The sequence below is a fragment of the Adiantum capillus-veneris genome, chromosome 25, assembly GCF_014529385.1.
Source record: "Adiantum capillus-veneris isolate H3 chromosome 25, ASM1452938v2, whole genome shotgun sequence".
Lineage (NCBI taxonomy): Eukaryota > Viridiplantae > Streptophyta > Polypodiopsida > Polypodiales > Pteridaceae > Adiantum > Adiantum capillus-veneris.
The window spans coordinates 402,935-426,248 of record NC_140955.1 but is presented as its reverse complement, the minus strand read 5'-3'; positions in this window follow the sequence as shown (position 1 = coordinate 426,248).

Sequence of the window (23,314 nt, the reverse complement as noted above, 5' to 3'; positions counted from 1 at the left end):
TTTCCAGAAAAGACAGGACTAGACAGCATGCAGTTGAACAGGCTTTTATTGCTTCTCAACGAAAGGGTGGTAACAGCAATGCAGCCACTTCTTATGGTTCTGTTGCGAGTGGCAAAACTTCTGTTCCTAATGCTTCTGCTAGCAGCACTTCATCTGGCAATTCTGGTGATAAGGGCAAAAAGAAGATGCGTTGCCATTATTGTAAAGCTAATGATCACTTGATCAAGCAGTGTCCTAAGTTGAAGGCCAAAGAGCTAAGAAGAAACACGGTGGTTCCACTGCAAATGCTGGTTCCACTACAAATGCAGCCATTGTTGAGTCTTCTGTGAAAGGAGACTGTGATGCTGATATCGATGCAGAATGGGCTTTTAGCGCAGAGTGCACTTACAATCCTCCTATCCATGATGCATGCTTGTCAGTTGCTGCAGATTCACATGTGTGTTATTTCGATAGTGGTGCTACAAAGCACATTACCTCACATCGTGAACTGTTCACCTCTCTCGAGTCTGTCCCTCATGGGAATTCATTCCCTTGTGCCAACAATGCCTCTTATCCGGTTCAGGGAGTTGGAAAGATTGTGCTTACTGCTGCAAATGGAAATTCCTTCACACTTGTTGATGCACTTTATGTACCTGGGATCAAGAAGACTCTCCTGTTTGTATCCGCACTTACTAGACTTGGACTCGTAGTCAAATTTGTGGATGACAGATGTACAGTTCATGATCTCAGTTTTGGTGATGAAATTGTTGCATCTGGACTTTTGTGCCATGGGCTGTATAAGCTCACTTTGTATGACAAGTGTGGACAAAATTTTGCAAATGCAATTGCAGATTCAAGGGCTATTTCAGATGCAAAACTTTGGCATGCACGTTTTGGTCATCTGAATTTTGCCAGTTTGATGTGTTTGCAGCATCTGGTATGGTTGCTTCTTTGCCGCCTCTTGAAGCACGTGTCAAACATGTTTGTGAAGGCTGTATTTTGGGTAAGATGCAGCATTCTAAGTTTCCAAAGGATGGTTCAGTTCGGGCCACATGCAGGTTGTAGCTTGTGCATAGTGATGTTTGTGGGCCCATGCAAACTCCGTCCTTGGGCAATTACCTGTACTTCATGACCTTCATTGATGATTACTCCAGGCATGCATGGGTATTTCCGCTTAAAGCAAAGTCCAAAGTTTTATGTGCTTCAAAAAATTTCTCCTATGGCTGAAACTGTCTCAAAATGTACTATGGGCACCCTCCATTCCGATCGAGGGGGGGAGTATATGTCTCATGAATTCAATGCATTTCTGGCTAGTCATGGGATAAAACACCAATGTACAGTGCCTTATACACTTCAGCAAAATGGTGTTGCTGAGAGGAAAAATAGGTCACTGACGGAAATGACACGATGTATGGTCAAAAGTCAAGCTTTGCCGCATTCTTTTTGGCTTGAGGCCATCATGTGTGCCACTTATGTACTTAACAGGTGACCAAATGAGAGATATATTGCTGAATTTAAGGCTGATTTGAATGCTACTTTCAAGATGAAATATTTAGGGCTGTTGCATCATTACTTGGGTATACAGTTTAAGCAATGTGATCGTGGTATTTCCTTGTGTCAGAAAAGTTACATAGAGACATTGCTATGTAAATTTGGACTTGAGGATTGCAAACCTATTGCCACTCCCATGGAAACAGGTTTGAAGTTGCATCTACATGATGCTGGCGATCTTGCCGATGTCACTCTTTACCAAACTGCTGTTGGCTACCTCATTTATGTATGCAACACGAGGCCAGATATTCAGTTTGCAGTCTCACAGGTCAGCAGATTTATGCATAGCCCAGGGTCTAAGCATTGGCAGGCTATCAAGAGGATTTTCCGCTACCTTAGTGGCACTTTACATCTTGGCTTGTTTTATCCCAAGGGGGGATCATTGCCTCCAGACTTACATGCTTTTTCGGACTCAGATTGGGCTGGTTGTTTTGACATGCGAGTGTCCACAAGTGGTTTTTGTTTCATGCTTAGCAGCTCATGTATATCATGGTTGAGCAAGAAGGAACCTACTGTGGCCACTTCGAGTTGTGAGGCTGAGTACAGGGTAGTCATTTACAGCTACGGTTGAGTGTGTATGGCTCAGACGCCTTATGGCTGATTTGGGTGTTGGACAGGACACTGCCAACACTATCTACACTGACAGTCAGAGCGCATTGGCGGTTGCAAGGAACCCAATTTTCCATGCTCGCACAAAACACATTGAGGTGCATTATCACTATGTCAGGGAGAGGCTCTCAGCAAGAGAGATCAGCTTGGCTTATGTGCCAACACAGGACAACCTTGCAGATCTTTTCACAAAGGCATTGTCTGGTGACGAAGCTTGAAGCTTTCCGCAAAGCTTTGGGCTTACTCCCCTTTGTGGACTGATCATGTTTTCGGGGCATGTCACTTCCCTTTACTCATGTGCCAGCTCTCATTCACCACATCACTCCAGGGGAGATTTGTTACCATATACATGTGGTAGTGATGAGTGTGAACACACTAGGACCATCGGGGCATTTTTTCCCTCTTTAGGAGGTTTTTTCCCCCGAGCATTGTATATATGCCCATCACTCTAGGACTATCTATCTTTCCATTGCATACTACCAAACACACTCTCTCTTGTGTGCCTTGAGCTTCCTTCATCTTCTCCAAGGTGTGTGCGTTTCTCTGCAACCCTAATTCCAACAACTCCTTTGGAGACTTTTCTTCACAATGGTCTCTGCTACAGGCTTGAAAAAGTTTTTTCCAAAAATTTCTCAAGGGTACATGGATCGCGATCCATGTTCCACCAGTTTTGGATCTAAATATTTTGTGTGTTGATAGCTTGTGATGTTTGTAGCCTGCTCCACAAATCTTTTTGAATTTGAATCAGCTTTACCCAACCAAAACTAACTTCTACAGTCTGCTGTGAAAGTTTTGACAATGAGCTGTTTCTGGCTCTTTAGACCACTTTTTACAACTTTTTTGCATATGGTTCCTTTGGGAAAAGTGTTTGTCTATGTGTCAGCTATCCACTACTCAAATCTCAGCCATAAAATTTTCAAAATTTTTTCATGAGGTACATGGATCGCGATCCATGTTTGGAAGCCAAACTGACATTTCTTGGTACCATCAGGATCAGCATGTTTACTAGATGCTATGCTATCAAAAGTTTTGGATTTGGACTGGTTTTTGTCATTCAAAAGCAAGTTTTTCTATCTATCCTGCGATTTTTGACTAGTTTTTGTATAAGGCTCTTTTGACCAACTTTTTTTCAATTTTTTGACATGGTGCCTTTCGGGAAAGTTGTTCCAAATCATATCAGGGATGCACTTGTCAAATATTAGCCCCAAATGTCAAAATGGTACATGGATCGCGATCCATGTTTGGCAGCATTTTTTTATGAATTTTGTTCTGCAGGTTCTCTATGCCCTGTAGAGGCCAAATCTCACCCTTTTCTGAATTTGGATCCCAAAATCCCAAGATTTGCCCAGTTTTGTGTCTCAATCCCTGTTTTTGTTGCTTTTGCTCTAACAGCTTTTTGAAGTGATTTTTTTATTTTTTCTTTCAAGCAAACCTGATCATAGCAGTTTCCAATGATGTACACTGTAACTGGTCACTTTTCACCAAAAATGGTTTTTTGGGGTATATGGATCGCGATCCATGTTCCTCCACAGATTCTTGCCAAACTTTTCAGATTGATTCTAGAGAGTATGTTGATGCCCTTGATCCACAAATTTTTGAATTTGGATCACTTTTGAGGTCTCTACCATCAAATTTTCAAAATTTCAGAGTTATGGTCATTTTGTCAAAATATGGTTTTCACCCTTTTTTCTCTCAATCTTTTAGCTCAAATCTAATGGTGGTAGTTTCTACTTACCCTACTCCTACGTACTGAAATGAAACATGAAACAAAAACAAACTGAACGGTACAAAATAAAGTCAAAACGGAAAATGGAACAGCACTCTGAAAGCATAGAGAAAATCGGAGAATGAAATGCTTTTGGCTATCTCACTCACAACCCTCGTTACCTCTCAAGAATAGATCTAGCAAGTCCTCGACTTCTAGACTCTATCAAGAACTAAACCCCGTGTCTAGTTGCTTCACTGCTAAAGTGCAAATGGAATGGAAGGACAAATCTTTAGAAAAATAACGTTGTAAATACTCACTAGGTCACTTACCATCTAAGGATCATATCCTCGGCAGCGGCGCCAATGTTAGCGGGTCGCTGCGACGGACGTCTGCAGCATAGCTTTCTGGCACTAACATAATGTCAATACTCGGGGAAACTGACTCGGATGGGACACGGAGACTCTATGAGATCGTCAATCTCAAGAAGTGAACCTTAACAAGCAAACACAACAACTCTACAAGGAAACCAACACTCAATGATCAGGGTAATCTGCCTATGTCCTTTCTCACAGCTCTAGGTCGTCACGCCATTTCGGCATTCGAACGGACTCGAAATGCAATAAAACTTTATGAGGAGGTCAAGGACACCTAGGGGCACTATCCTAGCAAGTTTGTTTGCAATCCAACAAGGTACAAAAATCACGATCCATCATGAAAAAGGTCGTGAAAATTGTAAAAAAATATCCAAAAATGTCGTCCTATGGTCTAAGAACACTCTCCTATGGTCAAAACGACTAAAAACAGCGATTTAAGCACTCAAATCTGCAATTATAGATCATAGACGCGTAGTCACGAACCACAAAAAAACTGACAATGCTTACACTTAAATTAAAGAGCAAAGAGAGAGGAACACAATGCAACTTTTGGATTTGAAAACTGGTTACCCATTCATTAGTTGCATCGATTACAAATTGGAGCAGCTCGTAGCTTGAGCGTACGTTTTTTGAGCTCCCACTTCTTGCAAAGATGTTAACCCTCACGGCACACGGACACCCATCACCTACGACGGACGTGTATTATGTATGATTTAGAGTCAGGTACCGGGCTTGTCGGACCAATAGGGAAAGGTAGAGTGATCGCCGATGAGAGGTGCACTTTAACTTGGACATTCAAGGGATTAGTTGGTTAAGAATGGGCGCCCAAGTGTGAATGGGGTGAGCTCCTATAAAAGCCAACTAAACCTAATTTTTACTCATTCTCTCATTTGTGCAATTGAAGAGTGCTCTTGCTCCATCTCCATCTTCTTCTTCTTCTTCACCTCCTTGTGTGTGTGTGTGTGAGAGAGAGAGAGAGAGAGGGAGAGTGTGTGTGCGATCGAGCATTGCGAAGGCACGACGGCGGCGAAGCGGTTGAGCGCGGCACGACTGCAGCTTCTTCTTCATCGCGGCGAGGAATCCACCACGAAGGCGAGCGTAGAGCGGTGAGTGACACACCCTTTGTTTTCTTGAGCTTGCTAGTTTAGGCTTGTTGTGTGCTTGGAGCCGTTTGTGGCTCGCATACGGTGTATCGGCAAGTCCCTTGCTTCGACAGTGCGGCAAGGAGCGCACATTTTTGGCGCCGCTGCCGGGGATATGCCCTACACTAAGCTCGGTTAGCACTTTACGCTTCCTTGTGGTGCAATCTCTATCATAGGAAAGGCAGGGAAGGAGTGTGTGGAAGGTTTCTGTTTTTTGCGTTTTCTGCAATTGCTGTCAAATTTCAATTTCTGCTATTGTCTGTGTTTTTTCAATTTCTGCAATTTCTGCATTTTCAAGTTCGGCGTTTTCAATTTCTGCAATTTTCTGCAATTTCTGCGTTTTTTTGCATTTTCTGTCAATTTCTGCAGTTTCTGCGTTTTTCTGTCAGTTTTCTGCATTTTCAGCAAGTTCTGTGCATTTTCTGCATTTTCTGCATTTTCTGCGTTTTTCTGTCAGTTTTCTGCAATTTCTGTTTTTTTTGCGTTTTTCTGCATTTTTTTAATTGCTGCGTTTATCTACATCAAAAAAAAAAAAAAAAAAAAAATTGGGAAAAAAAGTTTTTTGAGAAAAAAAAAAATTTTCGAAAAAAATAAAAATAAAAATAAAAAAAAATTCGGAAATTAAAAACGCGAGCGAGTGGGTGGCGAAATTTTTCGAAAATAAAAAACACGACTCTTAAAACGTACGGGTTGGTTTGTATAAAAGATAGATCGGGATCGTTTTCCCAAGCCCAAGCCCAAGCCCAAGCCCAGGCCCAGGCCCAGGCCTCAGTCCTCAGTCTTATGATATATACTAGACTCACTCTTATATATATACCCTACTCCCTCAAGAGAGAATGAGAGCATGTGGGACAAGTCCTCCACTCTCCTCCTTTCTCTTCCCACTTGCACCCTTAGACTTTCTAGTTTGGGCCTAGTTCCCTACTGGAAATTGACAGTTTTAGGGATTCCGAGGGCATAGAGTGACCAAACGGAGGGCTGTAAAGCACGACACGACCCTCTGACCGATACGCTCGTTTTGAGCTATCACACGGCCCATTCCACGACACGCTCAAAAAAATCTAGCAAAAAAAACAAACAAAAGACACGCTAAAAACTAGTCACAAGGCCTCCTAAAGCAGCTTTTTGACACCTTAGGGTATCAAAAGCACATGCACTTACGCTCTGGGCGGGTGCTAGAACACGAGCATATTGAGGGTGCCTCTGTTCATACGGACACCCATTACCCATCCACGATAAGCTCTAGACCCTCAGCGGGGACACAAGGTAGCACCACCCAAGACCCTAAAATAGCCGCTAGTGATTCCTCCTCCGACTCAGAAATCATGGAAGCATACCCTACCCAAAACACTGTGAGAGAAGGCCATGCACCTCCCGAAGCTCCACAGCCTAGTACTAGTATGTTTAGCCGTTTCATGGAAACATTAGGTAGAGCTACTCGCTCGGAACCTAATGCAAATGAAGCACACGAAGAGGATGGGTTGGACTCTGACACACCTCTACGATACCCCATTGAGTTAAATAGTGCCTATGGAAAAGTGCTATATAACGCCTTATTGGACACGGGTGCTAAATACAATCTGTTATCCTATGGGGTGTGGTGTCAGTTAGGGAAGCCACCTCTATCTGAGAGTATTATCCAAGTCAAGGGTGTCAACAAGAAAAAAACTACGGTTTTTGGAATCTGGCACACTTCTGTCAGTTATGACAATGGGGTGGTAGCTCAAGACTTTTTGGTCATGCCTACTGGAACTATGGAGGGTAATATAAACCTAGGCCGCACGTGGATGATAGCCACCAAATGCACTATTGATTGGGGGACTGGGGGTGTTACAACGCAAAAACCAGCTCTTAGCCCTACCACTCAAGCCATAGTCCCTGAGATATTGCCCAAGGAAATAAAACCCAAGACATTGCATGTCCAGGAGGTGGAACCATACGTCCCCATAGCCCAACTCTCTAGAGCTTCAACTAATGTAGTTGAAAGAAAGCTTGAGACACACAAGAACCATCCTAATATAACAGAGAAAACATATAAGTGGGTCCCTAAAACCTCTGTAGTGAGCATGGTTGATGCAAAAAAACGGAAACCTAGCAAGAACCATACCACTCACTCCAAGAAATGTAAAGAAACGCTGCGTTGGATTCCTAAACGACTATTGGAAGCCCAAGGATACTATGAAGGAAATGATCAAATCTGGGTGCCCAAACGTAAAGTGTACTCTTACCTGTCACTTGGCCCATGTAAACCCAATCCTGTGGCTCCAAAACAAATTGAAAATCGCGGAAAGGAAAAAATCATGGAATGTTACACACCCGTTCTAGAGCTAGTTTGGGTACCAAAGAAAGAACGAATTGTCCCACCTAGCTCAGGAACAGGGAAATCAAATGAAGCTTCTTGCTCTTCATGTAGTTCCTATATGCAAATAGAAGCTTCGACACAGCCTCCATCTATAGTAGTGGACCTCCATGAAGCTACAAAAGAATCCACACCTCCCAGTGTTCAAGAATCACCTACAACAACGTTGCAAATAAAATCCTGGGAGAGTACCCTACCACCCTTGCAGCTTGACAAGGCACCTAGGGTAATAGAAAACTACTGGCAAAAATCCTCACCTATTACCAACTGGAACAATTGGTTTCAAAGGGTGACAAGCTCATTTCAAACGGTATGATCTACCCAAGGAAGGGGGGAGTGTTTGCTGATAGTCATCATTCATTTGTTTCCCTCTCAACCTTTTTCCCTGACCTCTCAATTCCAATCTTAGGGAATGTATATATATAGCCTTATACTCACAAAAAACAAAAATAGTAAAGAGCAAGAGCGCCTAGCAATGAGAGAGCACCCTATCAGATCTTACATATAAGTCCAAATTCACCGTGTCAAGTCAAGCAACACACAAAAACAACTCTTATGTTTTAAAGGCCTAACCAAATCTATCTGTCTTGTCAGAAATGGCTACTTCACCAGAGGCATGCACTTCTATTTTTGATGAAAGGTACCCCTTGTCTTTTCAACAAGTGTTCTACGTATGCTACCCTATACTTTCTTGCGAATGGGATTTGATAGAGAGCCTTGCATGTGAGAGAAATTTTGAGGAGTTAGAATGGCTGATACGTCTATGGCTAACTAGTGATCCCTACCCAGTGGCGAATGTGTCTCCAATGGCACATGCTTATTCTTTTGCACAAGATGAGTATCCACGCATCACGAGGTTCTTGATTAGCATGCTTGCACAAGAGGATGATGAAGAGGAACTAATAGAGACCGAGGAAGACCATGGCCTCACGGACAACGATTTTATTTATCTAGATGATGAGGATAGAGGCCTAGCCTTAGGGTGGCCACCCGGTTTATATAATATCCTCTTTCCTTGATTCTAAAAGGGGTGACAGATAGGTAGGTTAGGGGTCTAGATTGTGTTTTGAGTTTGTTTTTTAGGAGTTTTAATTTTTCCCACTGATGTGCCTCCTGGAGGTATTCCTTTTGTTTCCTAGTGTGTACAGGAGCGTGTTGCTATTGATAGGATTTGGACCTTCATGGAACCTTTCTCTCGTTCACACTTCAAATCAAGCACGACCATCGACACAAACAGGTGTTTCTTGTCCATTAGCATTGCCCTTATCTTTTGTGCATCCATGTTTGTCTGCTTTGATTGTCATTGGTAGCATACTATTCAGCGCATTGGCTTAGTATCCAACATTTAATTCAATGCAATCTTTTGTCATAATCACTTGTTTAGGTGTAAAAATCAAGCAGTCCGACTAAGCTAGTTTGACCAAGCTAGGTATTAGAAATCTTCTCTTAATACCATGGGGAATGCCTTCCTAATAAGCAATGGTTATTTAGGTTCTTAATCCGATTTAGGCAGCATTGTATGAAATGTACTAGGGCTTTCTAGTGGGCTTAACCCTAGTGACCTTTAGCTTAAGTATTATAAAGGGAGTTTACTAATGTGATGAGCCTGGGGAGTGTATCAGTGTTATATGGCCCCCCAAAGTTACAAAATTAAAATGATGAAAATGAACAAACAAAAAATCAAAGTGCCACAATGTAAAATTTTAAGCTGGAAGAGAAATCTCAGCTTGATTTGGTACTTCACTCACATGTATTGCCTATGGTACTAGAGCCCTAGAGGTTCCCAGTGTGGGCGCTTTTCCTTGAAAAGCAAAAAACCCAAGGCATACAAAATAAGCACCCACTTCAAAATTGAATCAGTGTGAAAAGACCTTGGGGGGTCAAAGAAAAAGTAATCAGTCAGGCGATGATTTCATGAGAAATTCCTTTTATGGTAGCTTAACTACAAGGTTTTCTAGATATAGCCTCTAGTCAGCCCTCGAACATGAATACTTGGCTCTCGCGATTAAACAACTTAATTGACCACAGAAAGTTAAGAAGCTTACCCATGGTATTAATATTCGATCTCTAGTGCTTTTCGACCGTCAAATTAGCGACCCCAGACTTGTTTAATTTTTTACCTTTACATCTGTTTATGCATTTGATTACATTGCAATTTAATGTTCATTGCTAACAAATTGTTTGAAATTCTTTTACCAATCAATGTGTCTACCTAAAACTGCATATGCTTTTTAAGAGAATGCAATTACTGTGCCAATGTTGTTTGATTTTGCAGTGACTGAAGAAGGCTAAGGACATTCATCTCAAATGCTCTTCCACCTCGACGAACCAGCTTCAACTCAATAGCTTCCGAGGACGGAATCTACATCAGGAAGGGGGGCATGTTAACCCTCACGGCACACGGACACCCATCACCTACGACGGACGTGTATTATGTATGATTTAGAGTCAGGTACCGGGCTTGTCGGACCAATAGGGAAAGGTAGAGTGATTGCCGATGAGAGGTGCACTTTAACTTGGACATTCAAGGGATTAGTTGGTTAAGAATGGGCGCCCAAGTGTGAATGGGGTGAGCTCCTATAAAAGCCAACTAAACCTAATTTTTACTCATTCTCTCATTTGTGCAATTGAAGAGTGCTCTTGCTCCATCTCCATCTTCTTCTTCTTCTTCACCTCCTTGTGTGTGTGTGTGAGAGAGAGAGAGAGAGAGAGGGAGAGTGTGTGTGCGATCGAGCATTGCGAAGGCACGACGGCGGCGAAGCGATTTAGAGTCAGGTACCGGGCTTGTCGGACCAATAGGGAAAGGTAGAGTGATCGCCGATGAGAGGTGCACTTTAACTTGGACATTCAAGGGATTAGTTGGTTAAGAATGGGCGCCCAAGTGTGAATGGGGTGAGCTCCTATAAAAGCCAACTAAACCTAATTTTTACTCATTCTCTCATTTGTGCAATTGAAGAGTGCTCTTGCTCCATCTCCATCTTCTTCGTCTTCTTCACCTCCTTGTGTGTGTGTGTGTGTGAGAGAGAGAGAGAGAGGGAGAGTGTGTGTGCGATCGAGCATTGCGAAGGCACGACGGCGGCGAAGCGGTTGAGCGCGGCACGACTGCAGCTTCTTCTTCATCGCGGCGAGGAATCCACCACGAAGGCGAGCGTAGAGCGGTGAGTGACACACCCTTTGTTTTCTTGAGCTTGCTAGTTTAGGCTTGTTGTGTGCTTGGAGCCGTTTGTGGCTCGCATACGGTGTATCGGCAAGTCCCTTGCTTCGACAGTGCGGCAAGGAGCGCACAAAAGATAAGCCTCTCTTTCACATTAAGGTTATTGACCTTTATACCTAGGGCTTTCTAGATGGACAATGGCCGGTTCACATGTACCTTTACAATTTTCATTGACAAAATTACAACTCAGGGAATTGTCTACTACTTTGGAATCAGGATTTACACAGAGTATTACTACACTAGCTCGGAAAAATAATAAACTATAAATGTGGTGTCCAGCTACGTGTCCGGCCAGTTGGGCACCCATTTGATATGTCCTCAAACAGAGTCATATGACTGTTATTGAGGCATAGGGGAGTGGGAATAACAACTAAATCAACCATTAAGGCAGTGCATCATCTCATTACAGATTCAGTACCTGTGCAGGTTCGAAACAGAATCAGGAAACTGAATAGAAACCGATGACAGAATACACAAAGAAACACAAGATCTTCATAGCCATAGCCTTTCATTCATCATCCTTCTCTCATACAACATGCTACCATCAGGTGCGAGGCCAACTACTAGGAAGAATGAAGAGGCACAAAGCTCTTTACTAAATACAAACTGAAAAGTAAACTACTAAGGTTCAATAACACTTTACTGAAAGAATATGCAAGGCTAACACCTGGCACCGCCCGGTGGCAAAAAGTTTTTCCCAGCAAAAACTTTGGACTCGAATCCCGCACATCCCTTGTTCCAAAAACTTAGTGCTAACTCCTCAAAAGTAGGCAAAGTATAGTGCTTAGAACTAAATCCAAGATATACAACTACATACCTTAAGGCCATTAGACACCGACCTTTGTGCCCCCAAAGGATTACATTGATATCCCAAACATTGTGCACTACCTCACCATCAAGAGTGATTTACAAGTACACCATTTATTGGCAACATGCCAGGGCTGGAAACCCATCAAGTAAATCATCATCCATAAGAGCTCATACAAAACAAACTGGTAGAACCATAGTCCAATGATCAAGTTTTCACTCAACCAAAATTCAATAAAAAGTCAAATTCAGGTTCAGGATCCTCTATATCTCTGAAATCTGCATTCCTGAAATCTGCAGTACTGAATTCTACATTCCTGAATTTTGCATCCCTTTGCAAATCTGAAAATCAGCAAATATATCCCCAAAACATCTTCTCAAGTAAACAAACTGCTTCCAAGAACCATGGAAAAACTGATCCAAATTCTCCACAAACATCTCTCATCTTCAACATTCATCATTCTCGGCAAATTAGACTCAAAAGAGTCCTCTCTTTGCAACTCAATCACTCCACTCATCACAGTCTGCAACTTTAGCAAGAAAAACATCCAAAACATCAAATCCCTTTGAACTCCACAATCATTTTGAAAAATCAGGTCCAAAACCTTCATCTCCTGATCATTATCTTGCAAAATCTGATCCAAACAATATGAAACTGATGTAATTGAATCATCAAAACAAACATCTCCCATCTGCAAGATTTGATTTGCAATCTCAAAATTCAGATGATTTCAGGTTGAGCTTCACCCACTTTCGACACTTCAAGATTTGAAGCATCTGCAACTTTAAGCTCAGTAACCATCATCACATACTTCAATAACATCTCCACAATCAATATTAACCACCAATTTGTAGTAGATAACTTTTCAAAGAGATCAGGTTTCAATTCAAAATGAGATACAAACGGTTCGATATGAAAAAACACCTTGCAAACTATCAAACACTGCTTCTTCAGCATCTCCAACACCTGTGGAAGAAGATTAGATTCAACTCTGGACTCCACATCCTCAAAAACAAGATTTTCATGATCTTCTTGACTCATGTCAGGCAAAAATTAAGCAAATTGACCTTTGCTTCCTGCATCTCGCTTCAAATCTCTTCTACAAATCAATAAACTTTCCTCTTCTTCAAGTAATTTTAGGTTTTTAAGTCAGATTGATGTCCAATGTTGGTATACGGGTTTGTATGGGATATTGGTGGCTTCTTTCGCTCACTCCCACTTGGATTCCCTTCTTCTCAATCATCAATTCTTCTTTTGGATAACTTTTGTTCTCTTCCTGCAAAGAGGTGAGTCTCTTTGATGTGAGATTTGGGGATAGCTGGCAATCCTCTTGGCTCCTTTGGCTCACGAGCTACTCCTGGCTTCCTTCTTCTTCCTTCATCATCTTTTGGACTTCATCTCCCTTGCATTGAACAACATCTCCTTCTTGAACCAACTTCTTCTCAATAATCTGAGTATCTACAACTTTGATCCCATATTCGAGAACATCAAAATCAGGTTGAAAAACTTCAGGTGCTGACAAATCACATTCAGGCTTTGAAATATGAGGTTCTGAAACTGCAGGTGCCTGAAAAACTGTTGGTAACTGAAAACCAACAACTTGAGGTTGTTTTAGGTTGGAAACAGTAACAGGTTGTTGAAAACACCATTGAGAATCATCATCATCGCTTGCATCGTCCAAAAAATCATCTTCATACTCCTCAATTACATTTTCAGCCACCACTTGCAACATTCGGATCCGTCGTTCACTAGAGCATGACTTCCTTCTCTTGCCATTACGACATTTTGCCATTCGCATGCTTCATCAAGAAAATCAAAGAATTCTTCCAAATCCTCTTTAGCTTCAGCAAATTCCTCATAACTTAATGCATCCTGGAAAGATTTTATGATGCGATAGAGTCTCTTACATAGTTTTGGCATGCAATACTTCACACATACCGCTTTCTTCTGACAAAGCATACACATATAAGGACATTTTTTGATGGAATGGCCATGCTTTTGACAAATAAGACATTGCTTCTTCTTCTTCTTCTTTGCCATTGAGTAGACATTAAGGAAAAAGAGACAAATAATATACCCATACTCCAAGAATCAGCATTACACTGCATAAAACTGAAATTTCCTGCAAACTATCAAGGAAACTGCCTAAAACTGTCATCAGGAAACTGTCAGGAAAACTGCATGAAATTGTCATCAGGAAACTGTTAGGAAACTGTCTGAATTTCTTGCAAACTGCCTGAAACTGCCTAAATTTCCTGCGAATTGTCAGGAAAACACCCTACATTGCTTAAAAATGCCATTAGCTTGCAAAAACGACCCTGAAAACATTAGGAAAATACCCATTTGCTCAAAAACACCTGATTTTTGAAAACGCCTTGAAAATCAAAAACGCCCTAAATAGAACTAGGGTTTTCACTCCCTAATTTGCCACTTTCCTCTTGTTCTTCCTCCTCTGACTTCCAATTGGAGAATGCTTGCAGGAAATCTTCAGATTCACAACCCCATATGCCCCAAATAGACCCCATTGCCCATTAAGGCTTTGATCAAAGTTTGCTCCACAATCAGCAAGATCGCCAAGTGTTATTGAGGCATAGGGGAGTGGGAATAACAACTAAATCAACCATTAATTAAGGCAGTGCATCATCTCATTAGAGATTCAGTACCTGTGCAGGTTCGGAACAGAATCAAGGTACTGAATAGAAACTGATGACAGAATACACAGAGAAACACAGAATCTTCATAGCCATAGCCTTTCATTCATCATCCTTCTCTCATACAACGTGCTACCATCAGGTGCGAGGCCAACTACTAGGAAGAATAAAGAGGCAGAAAGCTCTTTACTAATTACAAACTGAAAAGTAAACTACTAAGGTTCAATAACACTTTACTGAAAGAATATGCAAGGCTAACAATGACCATGAGAATATCGCTTCATCCTCTAGTAATTATCAATCAAGAATAGGGAGTGTATCTCATAATGGAGGGCTTACGTTGAGTCAGGTAACATTCATGTACATAGCCAATGAAGGAGAGGTTAAAAAAACGTGTATCCCCATATACCATCTACCCAGCAATCAAGACAACAAGGAACCCTAGGACCTATTTTCAAGTGTCAAGAAGACCATTTGTCTAGGAATTGCCTAACTGACCAAATTGAGGATGCAAACAAAGTTCCTAAAGTGATTGTTAATGCTTTGCAAGCAGCAGGCAGTGCTCTACATGGAGATTGTGATGAGTGTGGAATGAAACACTTGTACCAGGATTGTCCTCAAAACCTAGATAAAGATGGAAAAGAGCTAGTGAACAATGTAAAGGTCATTCCTTCTTCAAGTGGTTCTGATTCAAATGAAAAAGTGTTGTAGAAGAAAATTACACCACCTGTAAAGTGCATGCAACATTATGTCAATAGAGGACACAAATAACACAATAGGTGCATGAAGGCAATCTCTATAGCATGTCAAGTTGAGACCATCCCACACATACAACACTTTGGAAGGCCAACTAAGCCAAAATAAAAAATTCTCACTGCTCTCAACTACACCACCGACCCCACATACACACAAATGGAAGGAAACTCGCCAAATCATACAGGAATCGTATGAAACTTAAGGAACACCATCCCCTCCCTAGGATACACCTGCCCCAAAGCCTCTACACTCAAAATCCTCACTCCAAACCCATCTGCAAAAAACACGTTTAAAGACAGAGAATAATTTCAAAAGTTCTTGAAACTAAAATCTATGAGTACCTATGTGTATCTTATGCTGCCATGATTCTAATGACTACTTGCACGCAAAAAACATACATCATTTGATACACTCACCACCACAAATAGCTTGTAGAAGCGTTAGCGTGTGTACTGTGCTTCACATGGAATGCTTGGCATTGTTGCGTAGATCTCTTCAAGTCTATCGCAATGGTGTAGTCAGATCTCTAATGTGATGAGCGAGCAAGCAATGGTGTCAGGATAAAGCTCACACTCTCTCTCTTTCTCTCTCTCACATAGTCGACGGCAACTCAAAACTTTGATTAAGGTGAATTTCTCTTTACACGATGACCTAGGTATCTTATATACTAAGGCTACCATAGGTTAAACCAAAAATAGAGTTCAATGGGTAAAATGGCTTTGTATTTACAATCTAGAAGTGCCATCACACCCCAACTTCTGCAACTAGAATAGCTACTCAATACAAATGATGTTTTTAACCATAATCTGCATCATTTTTTAACTCTCAAAAAATAAGACTTTGGTACAAAAATTGAGTTATGTCGTACTGTTGGCCCATGTGTCAACACTTCCCCCCTCCAAATTCATGTCGTCTCGCTGACATGACTTGATTGTCAATGTCGGTGCAGTCTTTGTTGTTGCTTTTGCTTTTGTTTGCTTCACTTCTTGTACATTGCCTTTTGGATGCCTTTGTAAATTCCTTACTGAAATCTCTTTGATGTCTAGTTCTTGTGCTTTAGGAATGAATTGAGCCTTTGAGTCTTCAATTGTCTACCTTTTGTGTATGCTCTCCAATATCAAGATGATCAAAGTCGCATTTGCCATTGTTATCTTTTTTGTGATGTGTAAATCATTATATTGCTTCTACTTGATACATGACTTAACTAGAAGCTGACAAACCCCAACTAATTCCCCATGTTTGTAGCTTGCTTCCAAAGGACCTTATCTGACATCATTCGTGATAGATGACCATGTATGAGCTATCATTGTTCATTTGTCCCCAAAACTCATATACATGATGTACATGGTATGAAAATGGCTATCATGGCTTTAGATTTGAAAAATTGCATCTATGGCTAGGGGTTAGACTTTTATCCCCCAATTACTTTTTCTTTTTCCTTTTTTCTTTTTCCTTTTTCTTTTACCCTTAGCTTGTATCTCTTATTCATAGCCTAGTGACAAAGTTTGGGCTTGATTTGGACTTGTATTTGGCTTTCTAAGCAACTATTTGGATTCAGTCTCAAAAACTATTGATGGGCATCTCTGGCACCTTTTGGCTCCCAAACACATGTAGAATCAATGATGATGACCAGAATTTGGATTGACCCTTGGTTTCTCTTGCAGTCATCTATCACGATAGATGAATGAATTGTCTTTTCTACCTCCCTTTTTATTTTGTCAGCACTATTAGTCCCTTTTGTTTGTTAGGCTCCATTAAATCACATACAAGATAGAAGATTTATAGTATAAAGAGCTACTTCTTGTATACAGCCTTGTACTCACATAAAGTGTCTGATAGGAAACTTTACACTTGATGGGTGCTTTCATTTAGACGCATCACCAACTTCTTGTCCTTGTAGGCCATCCAGGGGTTTTATGACCATACTGTCATTTTTGGCCTCATATTGTTGTTGCAAATTGATCAGCATTCTTTTCTTACTTCTGACATTATAGCATTGTGCATATGGCTTTTGAGACATACCTCGTGAAGTTTTATCATTTTCCTATACCTTCTTCTCTTTGTACTTCTCAGGCATCTCTTGAGTCTTTTCTTCATCTGGATTATGGATTTTCTCATGTTTTTTAACTAAAGAAAATCTCAAAAAATAACTAAATAAAACCAAAAATAAACTCAACAAAAAGCAAAATCATTCTAATAGAATTCTAAATGCTATGTACAGTGTACACATGTCCCTAGGGGCTCATATATGGCTTTTGTCCCCGTACTCCTCCTGTAACACTATTATGAGGGCATATACTCTAAATTTTGTCAAAAATTATCACAATCAAACACAAAAGTTCAATGCAACTCACAAAACATTTCCCTCTAATACTCATAATATTAGGTCCGCATTTAGAATGCCTTACCCCTCTTATCTCAAGTCCTTCTGGATGATAGGGTGTCATCAAGGGTATGTGTTGTGCTTGGGCAATAAAAAATTATGCCAATGCAAGCCTTGTAATGTAGGCCTATTATGCATACACAATCAATGTATGGAAAAAATTTAGGTTGTGCAAGATATGGGTATAAACAATTTCCTTATTGGAATTCACTGGCGAGGCTTCCTATTTTAAGCAATGTGATGGTCTTTGAAGCTCCTGTGCCATTTGCTTGATTGAAGGTTGTAGAGATTTTTTGAAGGCTTACTTATCTATTTGATGCTTCTTTGGGATCCATTTTAGCCTTGTTGTTGGTTGTTAAATTTGACATTGTTCCTTAGCAATGGGTTCTAGCTTGACCTTTGGTATCCATATGTATGCTTGATTAGCATGCGCTCTGACCAACTTCTTTGGTAGCCACATGTGCTTTGTTCTAATTTCTGGCGTCCACTATGATGACCTTGATAGTTACAGCTGCTTGACTTTTCTATGCTTGGATCATGTTCTTTGGAACCCATACATGTTTGTATAATCCACTTTGTCTCAAAGGTTTTAGCTTGCTTGTTTGAGATTTGGATTTTCTCTTTGGTTGCCTTTGCCTATTTTGATTCTAAGCTTTTCCTGTGCATTCACTTCATCTCCTGATCCATAAGCCTTGTGCAACATGCAGTGGTGAAAAGAGTGACGTATTTCTTCTAACTCTACTATAAAGGTAGAAGGAATTGAGAGAATGCAAGCGGTAGTGTAGTGACAGTAGTTTTATTGGTTTCCTTTGGGACCCACTTCTTTGTGATTACTGGCTGTTTTGTTGATAATGATCTTTTGGGAACCCATACTTGTCCTTGCTTCATTTTTGTTTGAAGAGACTTCTTTGGGATCCACCTTGTCTTTGTGTGAGTCAGCCGCGGTCTTTGCTTCAACCCTTGTACACTTGGTTGGGGACGAGATTGTGGCTTTGAGAGTTAATATTTTAATCATTCTTGAGTCCAAATAAAATCTTGACTTCTTTGTGCTTGAGTCAACTTCTTTGGAACCCAAATTTGAGTTGCAAAAGCTTGCTTCTTTGTGATTTTCTTAGCCGTCCTTTATGCTTTGATTGTTTTTCTTTTGGTGTTGGATCCTGTGATTTTTCATGAGAGATCTTCATCTTCTTGATCCATACTTGCTTTTGGCCGAGCTGGCTCTTTGGTATCCAGATTTGTCAAACTTTTTGGCTCTGACTTGTTGTTCTTTGCTCTTGGCCTTACATGGTTGTTACAAAAGCTCCCGGTGATAGTGATGACCTGTGTTCCTGGTAGGGGATTTGATAAGAATCATCACTATCACTACTATCATTAACAAGGTTGAATTTTGGCACTTTCCCTTTGTGGTTTGGCTGGTTATGGAAAGTTACTATCCGTTTGCTCTTGGATTGTTGTTTCTGGAAGGTCTTTTCTAGCCAATTGATTCGAGCATTGTTAGCCCATTTCCATGGCCCTCTTCTTCTTGGTTGCATATTTTCTTCCCATACTGGAGCCATGTATGAGTATGCTTGTTGCGGTTGGGTCGTTAGAGATTTTGGAATCCACTTTTGATGCACTTTATTCTTGTAGCAATGACATTGGTTCTTGGGTCTTTGATCTAGACAATCATAAAACCATGCATTAGTTGAGGTTTTGTTAATGTCACCTGCTGGCTTGTCCAAACTTCCATTGCTCGCATATTCTTGAAGCCCAAGTGTTCTACGGAGTCATATAACTTGTCTTCTTCTTCATCTTTGATTCGCCACATTCCTTTGTTTTGTCTTCATCTCGGGCATTTCTTGATGCTTCGTTCTCTTTGTTTTCCTAGATCATACTCACTGCAAAGTAAAGAACAATATCAAAGCCATATTTATCACAAAACTTTATTGTTGGACCGTCTTGAATAGCGCACACATCTAGAGTAGCTAAGATGTGTTCCCATTCTAGTGGCTCTAATGCTTCTTCAAGAAATGGTTATAGGATATAATCCTTATCTTCAATTGCACTCTCTAAGGTACATTACTCTCACTTTAAGCTTCCGCATTGTGAAGCTCCACACCTCCATGATTCTTTAGGCTTACCCAATCATACTGGATGTTTTGATCCAGCTAAAGTAGCTGAATCAAACTCTTCTACATGGATTTGGTTCACCTCCTTATAACTATGGTCCTTAAGATTTATTCTCATCATGGTTTCCATATGCCTCAGGTTGATATGATCATAACCCCAATCTTGGACCATTTCAATTGCTGCATGAATGATCTTCCCAATATTATCTCATAATTGTCCTTCTTGCCAGAGTCAACAATAGCAAAGGTATGCTCATACTCAATGCCGCAAGAAGTGATAACTACTTTTTCTAGCAGTCCTAGGGGCTTTTCCATATGTCCGTCTACAAGCTACACTTTCAGCGTGGTAGCCCTCACTCCTAGTTTTCTCCATTGTTTCCATATCTCTTTTGTTGTGATGGCAACACCAGATCCACTGTCAAGGATTGCCATAGTTTTTACACCTTGGGATTCCATAGGAAGAGTGGTGCTCCCATATTCTGCCTCCCAGTACTCGCCTACCTTGTTTAATGGCATTGGCTCAAGGGAGTCACTATGTACAAAATGTGTATATCACGTGCATTCAAGGGCTATTTTAAAAACTCCTAATTTATGAATTTTTGACAAATAAAATACACCCTTTTCTTATTCAATCTGTAAATTTTTCTTTCAATTCCATTTTATGGTACCCTTTTGTATGTGAAAATGTGAGAAAAAATGAAATTTAATAACCCCTTCTGCTGCACTCACGTGATAGTCACTTTATTAGGTGACCCCGAGGGCACTGGCCTAGTGTTTAGTTGAGGTTATTCAAGCTCTTTGATCCCTTCCTCGATTTGAGTTATTGGTTTTTTTACGCCAAATTTCTCTAGAAGTTTTTCGAAGTAGTCTACATGTTTGGTATTATTCTGAGTAGCTCGGCTAACGCTATCGTATAGGTGACTGGGGTAGATAGAATATCTATTAACCCTTTTCAATCAATGACCTTGTTGGAAGACAGTCTCTATAACACCTTATTGGAGAGTTTGGGAATTTCCTGATTCCCACTTTTGAATTGGGGTGAAGTTTTGACCATGAGAACATAAGTTGTTGCCATTTTTTGTCACAAATGTGATGATTTCTCTATGCCACAGAAGTCTATTATTACTAATCAAAAGTAGTGGACCTACCCGACAAGAAGGAAATGCAATAATATGAAGTGAAAAAATCAAAAATCCTAAATTCTCACACATGTCACGGTCCTTGTGGAATAAACATTGTTTGTTTTAGAGTTCATGTATGCAAATCAAACCTTCTCCTTGGTTGGCTCCCATGCTATGGCACCCTGATAAATTTACATAAAAATTTTGAACCCTTTACAAGAAAAATGTACCACGGACCATTTGCTTGGAATATCACGTGCTATATAATTCATACTAGGTCTTGAAGATGTGAAAATACCACTACCTACAAATTTGGGTGACAGCTTCCTTTGTACTAGGTCTCGATTCTAGAAGGTAGACTTTGATGGCCACAAGAGCAACTTATCATAGTAGCTGGTGTTCAACAATCAAATATAAAAAGGGTACTTAACCAATCAAGTTGATAAATGTTTAGTCTATACAATTTCTATATGACCTTACTTCAGTATTGTGATGACTAAAGTTATATGGTATTACATAATAAAGAGTTTCAAAGAACAACTTGAACACAAAGTATCTAGATGCTTTTTTATACTTATATTATGAGATGCCAAGATGCCACTCATAATGATAGTGATATGAGTTAAATCAAAATTCACATGTTAAATCAAAATCTATATGCACTCATGTTGCTTCAATTTTTCATTTCAATAAACACTTACATAAATCTACAATCTGTAGGTGCATGGATATAATGTTAAGATAGAATACTATTTTAAGATTTTTCCAAGCTCGCATGAAGCTTTTTCAGATTAAAGAAGCATAAGGCATGTTAGATTTGAAGTTAAATTTGATCTTACATTATTGTTTCATAGATTATCACAATGAAGAATGTGACTAACATCAAACCCATGTTGTTTTACACATAGGGAAATACCTTGACATATACCACTGCTATAAAACTAGAATTCCCAAAAGTTTAGTGTCTTCTTTGATGACTAAGAGATGTTAAACATGCCATATTTTTAAACCTTTTGTTACTTTCCCTTCAAAAGGACCCCTTGTCTTCTCCACAATTATATGGTCACCAAAAAACGGCTTAATACATGACAGTGCATTTTTTAATTCAATCTTGGAGTTGAAGCACACTCATCACTCTTGAAAGCCAAGATACACTTTTACAAGAAAAGGAACAATGAGTAAATTTTCTCCATAACAATGGTGGTGTTTAGAAACACCAAGAGAATATCCTTTAAAAATCCAAATAAGTGAGTTCCTAAAACATTCATTTCTTTCTATTGCAAATGTGTGATACATGACATGTATGTGTGCTTCAATGTTCGACTCAATCATAGCTTCATATGTGGAAATTGCCTTCAAAAACATTCACAGTGTTTTTGTAGTTTCTACTCACTTCTAAAAGAAACATGTGTCCTCACATCCACATACAAATGTAGATTAGTGGAATTTATATTCAAGGTAGTACTTAGATCTCTAACTTATTATAGTGTTTAAAAACACCAATGACTCTTATCATTCACTTGGAATCAAGATATGCATAGACTCTAGTTTTAAACAATGTTTGTTATCAACTAGTAAGTTTTTATAAGAATTACAAAAAGGGCCCTTCAATGCTTTCTCCAAGGAGAGATAGAGAGTGGGAGAACAAAGAAAGAGGAAACCAAATCATAGCATTAGAGAAAGAGGAGGATGAAAATTTGGAGTGACCAGATTATAGTAATGTATTAAAAGACTTTGATAGGACTTTGATAAGACTTTTCTATAAAGAGGTAGAGAGAATGAGGCATAAACAAAGGAGGGTTGAAAATTCAAGTAGTTATATTACAAAAATGTGTTAATAACATAAAAGAAACCTCTTAGATACCATATCGTTAATCTAAAAGAGCTTGGAGGAATACTCTCAAAAAAGAAAATCATCAAGTTGAGAGAACTATGACATCATTAAAGTCAGTAGAAATTTGAGCATTCTATCATTGTGCCATTATGTTTAGAACATACTCAAGATTTGACAAGAAATTGATTTTAATTTTTGCAAGTAATTTCTCTATGACCAATGCACACGTGTATCATCTACATAATTTATACATCTTATGAAGCATCATTCTACCAAATGGCCAAAAATTGAGTATTTGAATAACAGGGTTATGAATTTTCTCATCACAAGTGCAATACAAACAAGGGAGACGAAAGGAGGGACACACACACACACACACACACAGAGGGAGGGGGGGGAGGAGATCGAGGGGACAAGGTAAACTGCACATAGCTTTCATCTTCGTGCTCACAACAACATACCACCATAGATTTTCCTTGGATGGGCCAATTGTCTTCTAGAACGCCTTTCAATTTTTCCCTTTGGTCAATGCTTGCAATCTCAAAATTAGTAAAGTAATTGAGAGAAATTTTAAGGGGGGTATTGGGAACCTTGAGTGCTCAAACCTAGTTTTCTCTTGGGGGTAACTTGAAAAGGGTCCCATTGATGGGTATCTTTATGTCATATTATCTCATGGGGTGTAAGAAGACTTTAGCTTTTGATCACAAGGACAAAACT